The sequence below is a fragment of the Physeter macrocephalus genome, chromosome 8 (genome assembly GCF_002837175.3).
Source record: "Physeter macrocephalus isolate SW-GA chromosome 8, ASM283717v5, whole genome shotgun sequence".
Lineage (NCBI taxonomy): Eukaryota > Metazoa > Chordata > Mammalia > Artiodactyla > Physeteridae > Physeter > Physeter macrocephalus.
In genome coordinates, this window is record NC_041221.1 from 58,365,732 (window position 1) to 58,380,302 (window position 14,571).

Here is a 14,571-nt window from a genome sequence, read left to right on the forward strand (position 1 = left end):
ATTGTGGCCGGGTCTACTGCCCTCAGTCTTGGGGCTTTCCCCTTTCAGGACTGGGTGATGGCTCCTCTAGACTTCCAGGCCCCCCAGGCTCAGAGCAGGGCCCACGCGGAGGCTTCTGATTCCCTTTGCAAATGTAGCTGCAGCTCTGCCTGCCCAAGCTCTGGGCTCTCTTCCAGATCTGCCCCATCTTTCTTCGGTGTCTTCAAGTCCTGCAAGTGGATCACCAAAGCAGCTAGAGCTGATGTTCTTAAGCCCATCTTCACAGCTCTGGTGGCAAAACACTGACCCCTACGTCTTCCTCCAGTGGCCTTCTGATTCCAGGGGGGCCTCCTCTCTTGGTTGCACTGAATAGTGAGGATTCGCAGGCTGCATTCTCAGGAGGAGATCCCACAGTGACTATAGGTAGCTTCTCCAAGTTGCTCCCACGTGGCCTGGTTTGTCTGATCCTTTTCTATGACTCCCTCCTCTGCTGCTTTCTGCAACAGGTTTGCAAAAGGCAACCTTCCTCTCTTTTTAATGACTGCTGAATTCTTTTTTCCATATCTTCCCATGATGTTAAGCAATTGCCCATAAACTACAAGACATTCGCTGAATTGGATTCATCCATAAGAACTAGCAGAAAGTCCTGTCCCCTCCTGTCCTGGCCAGGATCTCCAGGGTTGTACTGCCTAAGGGCATTTTTTAAAACCACCTCCCTCTCTTTAGGGCGAGGTCTTACCATCTTTCCCCACTACTGTCACCTGAAGGTCATTCTGAGCTAGTCAATCCACTACTTTTTCCTGGTCTGTGAAAGGACATAGGAATTTTTCCAGAGGTTGGTAAATCTAATGCTGATGTATTAAAACCTTGCAGAAGCAGGAGGTCGGCAGGACTGCATATAAAACTTGTGAAATAAAATCCCAGATTTCTGTATATGGTTTCTGTGTTTGGGTTCCCCTAAAAGCAGACCCTAAAATGAAGATTTGGGTGGAGGTTATTAATTTGAGAGGTGACCCCAGGAAAAATGGTGATGGAGTGGGTGAGACAGAGATGGGAAAAAAACCCCAAATATATACAATGCATTTATGAGCAGGTTACTGCTGTGGGCACTGGAGTGTAATCCTCTTGGGGGTGACTGAGAGACTTCACGGAACATACCTCAGAATTGCAGAATTGTCCTGCCGAGAAGAGAAAGTTGGGCTATTTATCTACAAACTCCTGCCCCTCTTTGGTTGAAGGTTGATGCCAGGGTGTTAATTCCCTTGCACCTCGAGGCAGCCCTGCACAAAGGTGCCCCCTCACCCAGAGAACGCCCTCAGGCAGAGAAGCAGAGCCCATCATCACCGCCGGAATTGTTTGCAGCTGAGTTCTGGCCTGGGCAGTGTCAGCATTAGTTATTTTCTTCTTCCCAAGAAGCATAAACAAATATTCATTTCTAAGAATAGTGCAATTTAAAAATATGGGGACTTCCCTGGTGGCGCACTGGTTAAGAATCCGCCTGCCAATGCGGGGGACATGCGTTCGAGCCCTGGTCCGGGAAGATCCCATATGCCACGGAGTGACTCAGCCTGTGCGCCACAACTACTGGGCCTGTGCTCTAGAGCCCGTGAGCCACAACTACTGAGCCCACGTGCCACAACTACTGAAGCCCGTGTGCCTAGAACCCATGCTCCGCAACAACAGAAGCCACTGCAATGAGAAGCCCATGCACCGCAGCGAAGAGTAGCCCCTGCTCACCACAACTAGAGAAAGCCTGCACGCAGCAACGAAGACCCAACACAGCCAGAAATAAATGAAAAATAAATAAATAAATGTAAAAAATTCCTTGGATTTGAATGGACTTGAATACTTACAAAGACCTTTAAAAAAATTAAAATTAAAAAAAAAATATGTAGCATGTTAATCTTTTGGAGCTTTGAAAAATAAATGTGTTTTCCCCACCCACTTTTCCTACCAGCTGTGTCTCATGATAGGAAGGAAGATGGAATCAGGGCATCTGGAGTTGCTGTCACCATGTGTGGGTTTGTAATCCTCTCCACAGTAAGCACGTGGTTCATCATTCCCCGAATTTCTCATGTTCTTCGTGGAAAGACCTCAGCAGGATGGCATCAACAGAAACATCGGGCTGACATGTCTGGAAGATCCATCCTTGCTCCCAATGACATTGGAAACAACTTTGAATCTCTGGAAAGAAAAAAGTTTGATTTTCCTTCCCATTGAGATGAGATTGTTTTTTTAAAAAACAAAACAAAATTATATATTTAAGGTGTACAACATGATGGTTTATTATACAGAGTGAAATGATTACTATAGTCAAGCTAATTGACTTATCTCACATAGTTAACCATTTTGTGTGTGTGTGTGTGTGTGTGTATGGTGAGAGGACCTGAAATCTACTTATAAGTGAGGTCAGGCAGTTTTTTTTCTTTCTGTGTCTGGTTTATTGCATGTAGTGTAATGCCCTCCAGGTTCATCTATGTTGTTGCAAATGCCGAGATCCCCTTCTTTTCTGAGGCTGAGTAATATTCCATTGTACACGTAACATACTACAATTTCTTTATCCATTCATTGTTGACCATATCTTGGCTATTGTGAATAGTGCTGCAGCGAACATGGGAGCTCTGATGAGGTACTGATTTCATTTCCGTTCGGTGTACACCCAGAAGAGGGATTGCTGGATCATATGGTAGAAAAAACTCTTTTTGAACCACTTTGTCAGGGGTACAGCTTTTCCACTATGCTTCTGCTTGGGCTACTGCTGGTCCCACAGCCTCATATTACATGAGTGATTTGCATGGAGAAAGAAAGGGAAAGAAGAAGTTTCTCTGCGGGGGTAATAGGGCAAGATTACTACCTTCTTCATTTCCCTGTTTCCCAGCCCGACATCAGGGACCAGCTCTGATTCCTGTGTTTCCAGGTAGTCAGTGGCAGTTGAAGTAGCTGTTGATATTAGGGATTTGAGACTTGGGGTATTAAGCATTGCATCTCTAACTTTAGAGGGCCAAGTGTGACACAGCTGCGAGATGTTTTCTCTGTTTCTGTGCTGTGCCTTGTACAGTGTCTAGGGAGAAAGAAGAGCCAGAAGCCACAGGTCCCCTTAGCACGTGGAGGGATTTGCAGCTCTGGGAACTCAGGAGGGCTCTGGCAGGCGGGGAGGCCTCCCTGAAGAAGCTGGAAGCAGCCAACAGAGCTAGGAAGGGCAAAAGGGAACCTGCCCACCACCACTCACTTCTCCGAGGTGTTGTGGGAGAGCCCAAGGGGTATGAGGTTTGCTCAAGACTCACGTCCTGTAGGGGTAGGTTGGGGCCAGTGAGCCAGCAAAGTGAGAAGAAGGGTAAGCTTGGCAGCATAAGGATGAGACTTGAATATAGGAGGCCTGGAATATTCCGGTTGCAATCAGAAAAGTATCATGTCCTTAGCAATTTCACTAAATGAAAGTCATAAAATCTGTCTCTCTTTCTGTTAACTCCTGTTCTTTCTGCTTTTAGCACTCTCCAACTGCAGATCAGAGGCACAGAAGAAATCAACTTCCAGCAAGCTGAATAAATGGTGATTAACTTCTCTTTAATCCTTTAGCTAACAGCCGTGAATATCATGCATGATTATGATGATCCCATGTGGAAGCAACTCATTTGTGTGGGTTTGGGCAGCTCTACTGGGTGTCTGGTTTATTTTCATGGGGGCTTTCTTCCTGAGCTCCAAGTTTTAGTCAGTAGCTATAATTATGATGATTAGTTACGGAATGCGGTGTTAGCCAACTCATTTTAATTTACTACCACTTTTTTTTTTTGGTTGCGTTGGGTCTTTGTTGCTGCGTGTGGGCATTCTCTAGTTGCAGCAAGTGGGGGCTACTCTTCGTTGCGGTGCATGGGCTTTTCATTGTGGTGGCTTCTCTTGTTGCAGAGCATGGGTTCTAGGAGTGCAGACTTCAGTAGTTGCAGCACGCAGGCTCAGCAGTTGCAGCACATGGGCCCTAGAGCGTGCGGGCTTCAGTAGTTGCGGCGTGTGGGCTCAGTAGTTGTGGCTTGTGGGCTCAGTAGTTGTGACTCACAGGCCCTAGAGCACAGGGTCAGTAGTTGTGGTGCATGGGCTTAGTTGCTCCGCAGCATGTGGGATCTTCCTGGACCAGGGATTGAACCCCTGTTCCCTACATTGGCAGGCAGATTCTCAACCACTGTGCCACCAGGGAAGTCCCACTACCACTTTACTTAAAAAAAATTCAGATGGGAGAAAATATAAGCCATACTTCTCTTTAGAGGTTTAGAGGATATAAAACAAAGCTTTAACTTTCTTCTTAACCATGGAATTATTCCCATTATCGGAAAGAATTGAGGTTTCTATCCAAATAAAAGCCTAGATACTCACTAAGTCTCTTGTGCTGGACAGCATTTTTCTTTTGGTGTTGCAAGAGTCATTAGTGTCCCCAAAAGTGTTCTATGGTTAAATGAGTGGTAACCAATGTGTTAGATAATATCAAACGGGTTTGATTACTGCAAGATTACTTCTCAGAGACTAGTATGCTCGTGTAGGTAGTCTGATTTCCATGATAAGGGAATATGAATGGGTACTTCATGGACAAATACATTTGGGATACTGTCAGTACATCTTGCAGAAGGCTGGTGCTCTAGAACATAATTTTGAAAATGCCACGTATTGTAGACCACCACCACCCAGATCCCCTTTTAAGGTAGGACCTGCTGCCTAGATGCAAGGAATGTGATAGCAGACTGTCTTCAGCTGTCTGCTTCTCCAGACTCTGCCTCAGCTGCAAAGAGCCTCCTTGCCCTTCCATGAGCAACCCATCCAGTGTCTGAGCAAGGTGGGTATAAAAGACCCATTCTCTCGTCCAATCCTAACCATAAATATTTGCTCCAGAGCTCCTGAGTGGGTTGGTCCAGGCTTTGTTAAGTCTGCATCATTGTTTGACTTCTCCCTCTGTCCAATCCTGTTTCATCTTCCTTTCACAGGTCTTGGTCCCCAATCAACATCTTGTACCCCAGACTCTGTCTCAGCATCTGCTTCTATAAAACCAAACCTCTGACATTACATAGATTAAAACACATGAAATTACTGTACTTTATGAATCAAGGATCCTTATGCAATGGATAGAATGTTTGTGTCCCCAAAATTCATGTTGAAGCCTATCTCCAATGTGATGGTATTTGGAGGTGGGGCCTTTGTGAGGTGATTAGGTTGTAAGGGTGGAGCCTTCATGAATAGGATTAGTGCCCTTTAAAAGACCCCAGAGAGCTCCTTTGCCCCTTCTACCATGTGAGAACAAAGTGAAAAGTGGGTCCTCACCAGACATTGAATCTGCTGGCACCTTGATCTTAGACTTCCCAGCCTCCAGAACTGTGCAAAATAAATGTTTATTGTTTAAGCCATCCAGTCTATGGTATTCTGTTATAGCAGCCTGACACCTTAAATGCCAATTTTACTGACATGCTATTCATTTTTAAGGTAGGAAGAGTTAAACCTTGTTAAATTACATATAACCAAGCATTTAGTACCTAGGTTATTTATAAATCGAATACCTCCTATAATGTTATTCATTTACTCAATTATCTAATACAATTAATTAGAAGCAATGTGTCTATTTCACAATATATTTCAAGTTATAATATAACAAAGTCCAGGGTACAAACACTTGTTTACCTCAAAGTGGCTGAAATACTTCACATATGTAACAGTATACAGCAAAACTGATGAGTTACAAAAACCCAGTCTTCCCTCTTGAGTTTTCCCTTTATTCTCACGTGATTACTACACTCAGAGTACTTCACTTCTAACACTTCTAGTCACCAAATGTGTGGGTTTTTCCCCCATACCAAGCAATTCTGTGATACAAGCTGGGTGTTTTATAATTTAACTCAATTCTGATACTCTCTGCCTAGAGATAGTGTCAGACCCCATAGGTTAAGGGCTCAGTCTCACGAGGCTGCCCCCCAACTCCACTTCAGAGGTCAGTTTCAAGTAGTAGGTTCCCAGGTTACCCACAACTCTGTCTGACTTGGCTACAAATCAAAAGTTCCCATGACTTGCTCCTCCCTTGGATTCGATTAATTGCCAGAGCAGCTCACAGAACTGAGGGAAACATTTACCTATGTTTATAATTTATTAAAGGATGTGATAAAGGATGAGCAGATAAACAGCCTGATGAAGAACTACATAGGGCAAGGTCTGGGAAGGTCGTGAACACTGGAGCTTCTGTCCCTGTGGAGCTGAGGTGCATTACCCTCCTGGTACGTGGCTGTGTTCCCCCACCTAGAAGCCCGCTGAACCCCATACAATTGAAATTTTATGAAGCCTTCCTCATGTGGGCATGATCAATTATTAATTCCATTTCCAGCCCCTCTCCCGTCTCTGAAAAAGTATATGTGTGAGGGGGAACTGAAAATTCCAAGCTTCTAATTATTGCTTGGAGTTTCTGGTGACCAGCCCCATCCAGGAGCCATCCAGAAGGCTGTCCAGAGTCACCTCAACAGAACAAAAGATTGTTCTAGTGCTCTTATCACTTAGAAATTTACAAGGGTTCTAGGAGGTCTGTGTCAGGAAACAGGAGCAGAGATGAGTGTATACATATACACATATATATGTGTGTATGAAATTATTATTTCACAACAAAATTGTTAACACTATTACCTAAATAAAACAAATTCAAGCTAATGGAAAGTCTGTCAACTAATTGGCCAAAGATCCCACTGTTGAACTAAAGCAGGTTTCATTTGAAGGAGTTCAGAGTCTCAGAAATATTTCAGAATGTAAAGAAAAATTCTAGACATTTTCAAAACAACTCATCCCATTACGTGTTGATGGCTCGGGCACTTCTAATCCTTCTATGCTACTAATAAACATAGCCATAATAAGAAAGAAGAAAATAATCGACTTGTTAGTGATGAAAAAATTCATATTTTAAGGCAAGACAAGAAAAATTTAAACATAAAATTTTTCTTTGCCCATTTGGACCTCCTTCCTCCCCTCTACTGTGCATTATGCATCTGCATTATGCATTAACCAGACCTCCCCATGGCAGAAATACCTATCTAACCATAAGATCGAATTTTCTTTGTCTGGCACCAGCCATGTAACTCCTTAGAAGATAACATTCCTTTCTCAATCCTGTAAGGATCACGATGATCCACCACTTGCCTTGTACATGCACACATCTTTGGTGAACTTCATACAATGATAATATATGATTTCCCTTAAAGACAGCAATTGGTGGAGAAAAGACTTGTCAGACTATCTAGGGAGATACTGGACCACATCTAATGGAAGTTCTTAGCTTAAATACTTACTTATGACTTTATTAATGTTACTAGCTATATTGCTTGTATTCTGCCTATTTTACAAGATTATTGTTTCTTTCATTACCAAATGTGTGACTGAGTCTCTGATAAAAATAATGATGGCTAGGGGCTTCCCTGGTAGCGCAGCGGTTGCGCGTCCGCCTGCCGATGCAGGGGAACCGGGTTCGCGCCCCCGGTCTGGGAGGATCCCACGTGCCGCGGAGCGGCTGGGCCCGTGAGCCATGGCCGCTGAGCCTGCGCGTCCGGGGCCTGTCCTCCGCAACGGGAGAGGCCACGGCAGGGGGAGGCCCGCATACCACAAAAAAAAAAAAAAAAAAAAAAAAATGATGGCTAGGCGACTTGAAATGATTGACCAAATATATAGTTCTGTAAGATCAACGACTGTAATAGTGTAACTCTAGGTATGGGAAGAAGCAACAAGAGGGAACAATTTCCTGGACCATAACAGACTAGTGAGACAGGCAGTCCACAGGCTTTTGGCTACTGTTAACAGGGCCTAGTCCAATGATCGCACATTGAGTGGCCTACTGATAAAATCCTTGCCTGACCTGGGAATGAACATTCTTAGCACGATGGCACAAACCCATAACAAAATGCCTCCCAAACCTTGGTCAAAATTAAGACTGAAAGGGGAAGGACTGTAAAATAAAGAATGTTGTCCACCATCCAGTTCCATAAGAATCAAGTCATTGGCCAATGCAGTTGCTGACCTACAGTAACCCAAAAAGGGATTAAGGGTGAAGATCAGGATGATACACTTTGTGCTCTAGGGAAACAGCAGAACTGGCCCTCAGATAGTTAGGTGTTTTCAGGAAAAAGTTTTGGAATCCAGTTTCTTGCATCTTCCCATACTTAGAAAAGCACTAAAGCCATTAACGAAGATATCTGTTCCTTGTGAATGCAGTAACCTTCTGCCAAGATGCGTGCCTGATTGCAGGTACCCTTTTGTCAAAATCACATATATACTGGCCTCTCCCCTTACCTCTTTGGAATAGTCCTCAGAGCTTTCTGAAAGACTGTCTCCCAGGTTATAATCCTCAGGTTGGATCAAATAAAAATTTCCTTCTCTTTTTAGATTGTCTACTGATTAATTTTTTGTTGACATTATAATAAATGAAACAAAATAAATGGAAGAATGTGAGTTGAAAAGCCAGAAGTAGAAATGAAAAGGGACTAAAAGAAAGATCTCCATACTGATACAACTTTAGCCTAAGCAGTTTAACCAAAGAGGAAAAGAAGGACAATCAAAACATGCAAGGTTCTCCTACATAGGAAATAGGGAGGTGATAGTGAAGAGACATGGGGTCAGGAAACCCCCCAGGGGTCCCATCAAGGGACAGAGTTAGCAGAGGACAACCTGAATAGCATCTCAAAGGACTCCAGAGTGGATGGAAGGGACAGACAGCCTGCAAGCAGCCACTCATGGGTTTGGGACATTCATGTGTGTTTAAATCAAGAAAGTAAAGCCCAGTAAAAATATCCCATGATGTTCTTATGTTTCCACTCTCCAACCAAGTGGGAGCAGACATCAACAAGTCATAGAATTAGATGGGAAAGCCATTGGGTTTCATGCCTTTTTTTTTTTTGTATCTGCTGCTAATCCCAAACTCCTAATTTATCCCTCCCCCACTCTCTTTCCCTTTGGTAACCATAAGCTTGTTTTCTATGCCTGTGAGACTGTTTCTGTTTCATAAATAAGTTCATTTGTGTCATAGTTTAGATTCCACATATAAGTGATATCATATGATATTTGTCTGTCTCTGTCTGACTTACTTCAGTTAGTATGATAATCTCCAGGTCCATCCATATTGCTGCAAATGGTATTATTTCATTCTTTTTTAAAATTAATTAATTAATTTTTATTTTTGGCTGCGTTGGGTCTTTGTTGCTGCATGAGGGCTTTCTCTAGTTGTGGTGAGTGGGGGCTACTCCTTGCTGTGTGTGCAGGCTTCTCATTGTGGTGGCTTCTCTTGTTGCGGAGCACAGGCTCTAGGCATGTGGGCTTCAGTAGTTGTGGCTTGTGGGCTCTAGAGCACAGGCTCAGTAGTTGTGGCGCATGGGCTTGGTTGCTCCGCGGCATGTGGGATCTTCCCAGACCAGGGCTCGAACCTGTGTCCCCTGCATTGGCAGGCGGATTCTTAACCACTGTGCCACCAGGGAAGTCCCTATTTCATTCTTTTTAATAGCAGAGTAATATTCCATTAGAGATATATATATATGGCATCTTTATTCATCTGTCCATGTCTTGGCTATTGTAAATAGTGCTGCTGTGAACATAGGGGTGCATGTATCTTTTTGAATTATAGTGTTCTCCAGATATATGCTCAGGAGTGGGACTGCTGGATCATAAGGCAACACTATTTTCAGTTTTTAAAGGAACCTCCATTCTGTTCTCCATACTGGCTGTATCAATTTACATTCCCACCAACAGAGCAAGAGGTTCCCTCTTCACCACACCCTCTCTGGCATTTGTTATTTGTAGACTTTTTAATGATGGCCATTCTGACTGGTGTGAGGTGGTAGCTCATTGTAGTTTTGACTTGCATTTCTCTAACAATTGGCAGTGTTGAGCATCTTTTCATGTGCCTATTGGCCACCTGTATGTCTTCTTTGGAGAAATGTCTATTTAGGTCTTCTGCCCATTTTTTGATTTGGGTTGTTTACTTTTTTGTTATTGAGTTGTATGAGCTGTTTGTATATTTTGGAAATTAATCCCTTGTTGGTTGTATCATTCGCAAATATTTTCTCCCAGTCTGTAGGTTTTTTCTTTTTTTTTATAGTTTTCTTTGCTGTGCAAAAGCTTGTAAGTTTGATTAGGTCCCATTTGTTTATTTTATTTTTTGAAAGGGGAAGGACTGTAAAATAAAGAATGTTGTCCACCATCCAGTTCCATAAGAATCAAGTCATTGGCCAATGCAGTTGCTGACCTACAGTAACCCAAAAAGGGATTAAGGGTGAAGATCAGGATGATACACTTTGTGCTCTAGGGAAACAGCAGAACTGGCCCTCAGATAGTTAGGTGTTTTCAGGAAAAAGTTTTGGAATCCAGTTTCTTGCATCTTCCCATACTTAGAAAAGCACTAAAGCCATTAACGAAGATATCTGTTCCTTGTGAATGCAGTAACCTTCTGCCAAGATGCGTGCCTGATTGCAGGTACCCTTTTGTCAAAATCACATATATACTGGCCTCTCCCCTTACCTCTTTGGAATAGTCCTCAGAGCTTTCTGAAAGACTGTCTCCCAGGTTATAATCCTCAGGTTGGATCAAATAAAAATTTCCTTCTCTTTTTAGATTGTCTACTGATTAATTTTTTGTTGACATTATAATAAATGAAACAAAATAAATGGAAGAATGTGAGTTGAAAAGCCAGAAGTAGAAATGAAAAGGGACTAAAAGAAAGATCTCCATACTGATACAACTTTAGCCTAAGCAGTTTAACCAAAGAGGAAAAGAAGGACAATCAAAACATGCAAGGTTCTCCTACATAGGAAATAGGGAGGTGATAGTGAAGAGACATGGGGTCAGGAAACCCCCCAGGGGTCCCATCAAGGGACAGAGTTAGCAGAGGACAACCTGAATAGCATCTCAAAGGACTCCAGAGTGGATGGAAGGGACAGACAGCCTGCAAGCAGCCACTCATGGGTTTGGGACATTCATGTGTGTTTAAATCAAGAAAGTAAAGCCCAGTAAAAATATCCCATGATGTTCTTATGTTTCCACTCTCCAACCAAGTGGGAGCAGACATCAACAAGTCATAGAATTAGATGGGAAAGCCATTGGGTTTCATGCCTTTTTTTTTTTTGTATCTGCTGCTAATCCCAAACTCCTAATTTATCCCTCCCCCACTCTCTTTCCCTTTGGTAACCATAAGCTTGTTTTCTATGCCTGTGAGACTGTTTCTGTTTCATAAATAAGTTCATTTGTGTCATAGTTTAGATTCCACATATAAGTGATATCATATGATATTTGTCTGTCTCTGTCTGACTTACTTCAGTTAGTATGATAATCTCCAGGTCCATCCATATTGCTGCAAATGGTATTATTTCATTCTTTTTTAAAATTAATTAATTAATTTTTATTTTTGGCTGCGTTGGGTCTTTGTTGCTGCATGAGGGCTTTCTCTAGTTGTGGTGAGTGGGGGCTACTCCTTGCTGTGTGTGCAGGCTTCTCATTGTGGTGGCTTCTCTTGTTGCGGAGCACAGGCTCTAGGCATGTGGGCTTCAGTAGTTGTGGCTTGTGGGCTCTAGAGCACAGGCTCAGTAGTTGTGGCGCATGGGCTTGGTTGCTCCGCGGCATGTGGGATCTTCCCAGACCAGGGCTCGAACCTGTGTCCCCTGCATTGGCAGGCGGATTCTTAACCACTGTGCCACCAGGGAAGTCCCTATTTCATTCTTTTTAATAGCAGAGTAATATTCCATTAGAGAGATATATATATGGCATCTTTATTCATCTGTCCATGTCTTGGCTATTGTAAATAGTGCTGCTGTGAACATAGGGGTGCATGTATCTTTTTGAATTATAGTGTTCTCCAGATATATGCTCAGGAGTGGGACTGCTGGATCATAAGGCAACACTATTTTCAGTTTTTAAAGGAACCTCCATTCTGTTCTCCATACTGGCTGTATCAATTTACATTCCCACCAACAGAGCAAGAGGTTCCCTCTTCACCACACCCTCTCTGGCATTTGTTATTTGTAGACTTTTTAATGATGGCCATTCTGACTGGTGTGAGGTGGTAGCTCATTGTAGTTTTGACTTGCATTTCTCTAACAATTGGCAGTGTTGAGCATCTTTTCATGTGCCTATTGGCCACCTGTATGTCTTCTTTGGAGAAATGTCTATTTAGGTCTTCTGCCCATTTTTTGATTTGGGTTGTTTACTTTTTTGTTATTGAGTTGTATGAGCTGTTTGTATATTTTGGAAATTAATCCCTTGTTGGTTGTATCATTCGCAAATATTTTCTCCCAGTCTGTAGGTTTTTTCTTTTTTTTTATAGTTTTCTTTGCTGTGCAAAAGCTTGTAAGTTTTATTAGGTCCCATTTGTTTATTTTGGCTTTTATTTCTATGGCCTTGGGAGACTGACCTAAGAAAACATTGGTACGATTTATGTCAGAGAATATTTTGCCTATGTTCTCTTCCAGGAGTTTTGTGGTGTCATGTCTTACATTTAAGTCTTTAGGCCGTTTTGAGAGTTTCATGCCCTTTAATGACATGAAGTTGCTAAGGAGAAACAGTATGGAAATTACCATTTTATTGATTTTATTATTGCATAAGTATCTTGAATTAGTTCCATGTAATCATAATTTACATTTATTGCATTCTTAGTATGTGTCCACCAACATACATAAGTTAACTTTTTAAGTCAGGTTTTCAAGTGGTTTGATATCAGAGAAACTCATCTCTCCCTCAAGCCTACATGTTTTCCTAGAGGGTTTCTTGTCTGTAGCCCAGGAAGAAAGATGAGTTAGGATGTTAGAGTTAAGTCCACAAATATATGGACTGAAATATGGGGGATCAGGAAGGCGTGGGAACAGGCACCCATTTTTCCAAAGCTGATTACTGCAGAAACAGATAGCCAATGTTCCAGGGATGATAGATGGACGCACAGCACAGGGGAACCCATTTTTCCAAGATGGACAAACTGAAAGATGTAAAAAGAAGTGAAGAGAAATGCCTATTTCATGTTATTAAATAAAAGTAATATACATGTATCATTTAAGTACACGGATAACTTATATGTGGAATGTAAAAAAATACAACAAACTAGTAAATATAACAAAAAAGAAGCAGATTCACAGATATAGAGAACAAACTAGTGGTTACCAGTGGGGAGAGGGAAGGGGGAGGGGCAAGATAGGGGTAGGGGATTAAGAGGTACGATCTGTTATGTATAAAATAAGTTACAAGGATATATTGTACAACACAGGGAATATAACCAATATTTTATAATAATGATAAATGGAGTATAACCTTTAAAAATTGTGAATCACTATATTGTACACCTGTAACTTATATAATATTGTACATCAACTATACTTCAATAATAAATAAATAAATAAATACACAGTTAAGAGACTAAGGGGGCTTCCCTGGTGGCGCAGTGGTTGAGAGTCCGCCTGCCGATGCAGGGGACACGGGTTCGTGCCCCGGTCCGGGCAGATCCCACATGCCGCTGAGTGGCTGGGCCCGTGAGCCATGGCCGCTGAGCCTGCGCGTCCGGAGCCTGTGCTCCGCAACGGGAGAGGCCACAGCGGTGAGAGGTCCGCATAACGCAAAAAAAAAAAAAGACTAAGGGATTCCCATTGTTAAAAAAATTTAAACATGCAGAAACACCAAAATTCGCTCTAACTTGGCCTCTATTTTCAGATCTTTAAAATACCTTTGCATTTTATATATCTATAATTACACAGTTAAATATCTATTGAAAATGTGGAGCTTTTTCACATCTTAAATAAATGGTGTCATATTGCACATATTCTGCAACTTAAATTTTTACCCAGTATTTTTGGAACATTGTTCCACAATGTTCACCTTAAAAACCAAACCAAACCAAAGTAAACCCAAAAATTCAGCATGCTATTCCACAGTTTGAATGTACCATGACAAATGTCATCAGTTCCCTACTGATAGGCACTTAGATGATTTCTAAGATTTCACTTATCGGTACTGTGGTGAACATAAATGTATGCTCCTCTTTGTACGTGTGAGCAACTGTTTCTCCACAGCAGAGTGTTTCCTATCATATACTATTTCTAGCACAGACAAGCCTGTCTGTAAGGATCCAAATTCTACTCTGTCCCTTTTCAGCTGTGTGTTGGGCAAATTACTTAACCTCTCTGTGCTCTTGTTTCCTTTCCTCAAATTAGGTAATAATAAAATGTCTTTATAGGATTCGAGTGATGATTAAATGAGCTGATATAACATCCTAAGAACAGTGCCAGAGACATTTTGAGGGCCATAGAGCACTAGGTATTATTGTTACTGAGACAAATTATACAAACCTCTTATGTTTTAAGTAGATGATTCTGGGAAGGTAGTCAGTGGCTGGCTGTGCATGCTTTGTTTGTTCAGCACTCTCAGGACAACAACAAAAAACCCCTTCCCATGACACAAGATGTGAAAGGAGAGGTGGCTACATTTATTTTAACAATACTAACATGATTTTATTTACTCTGCAACCAATATATGCCAGGCCCTTTGTTATTAGACATCTCAGTGAATTCTCGAAACAACCCTCTGTGATATGGCCTGTTTTATGCCCATTTTACAGATGAGATAAAC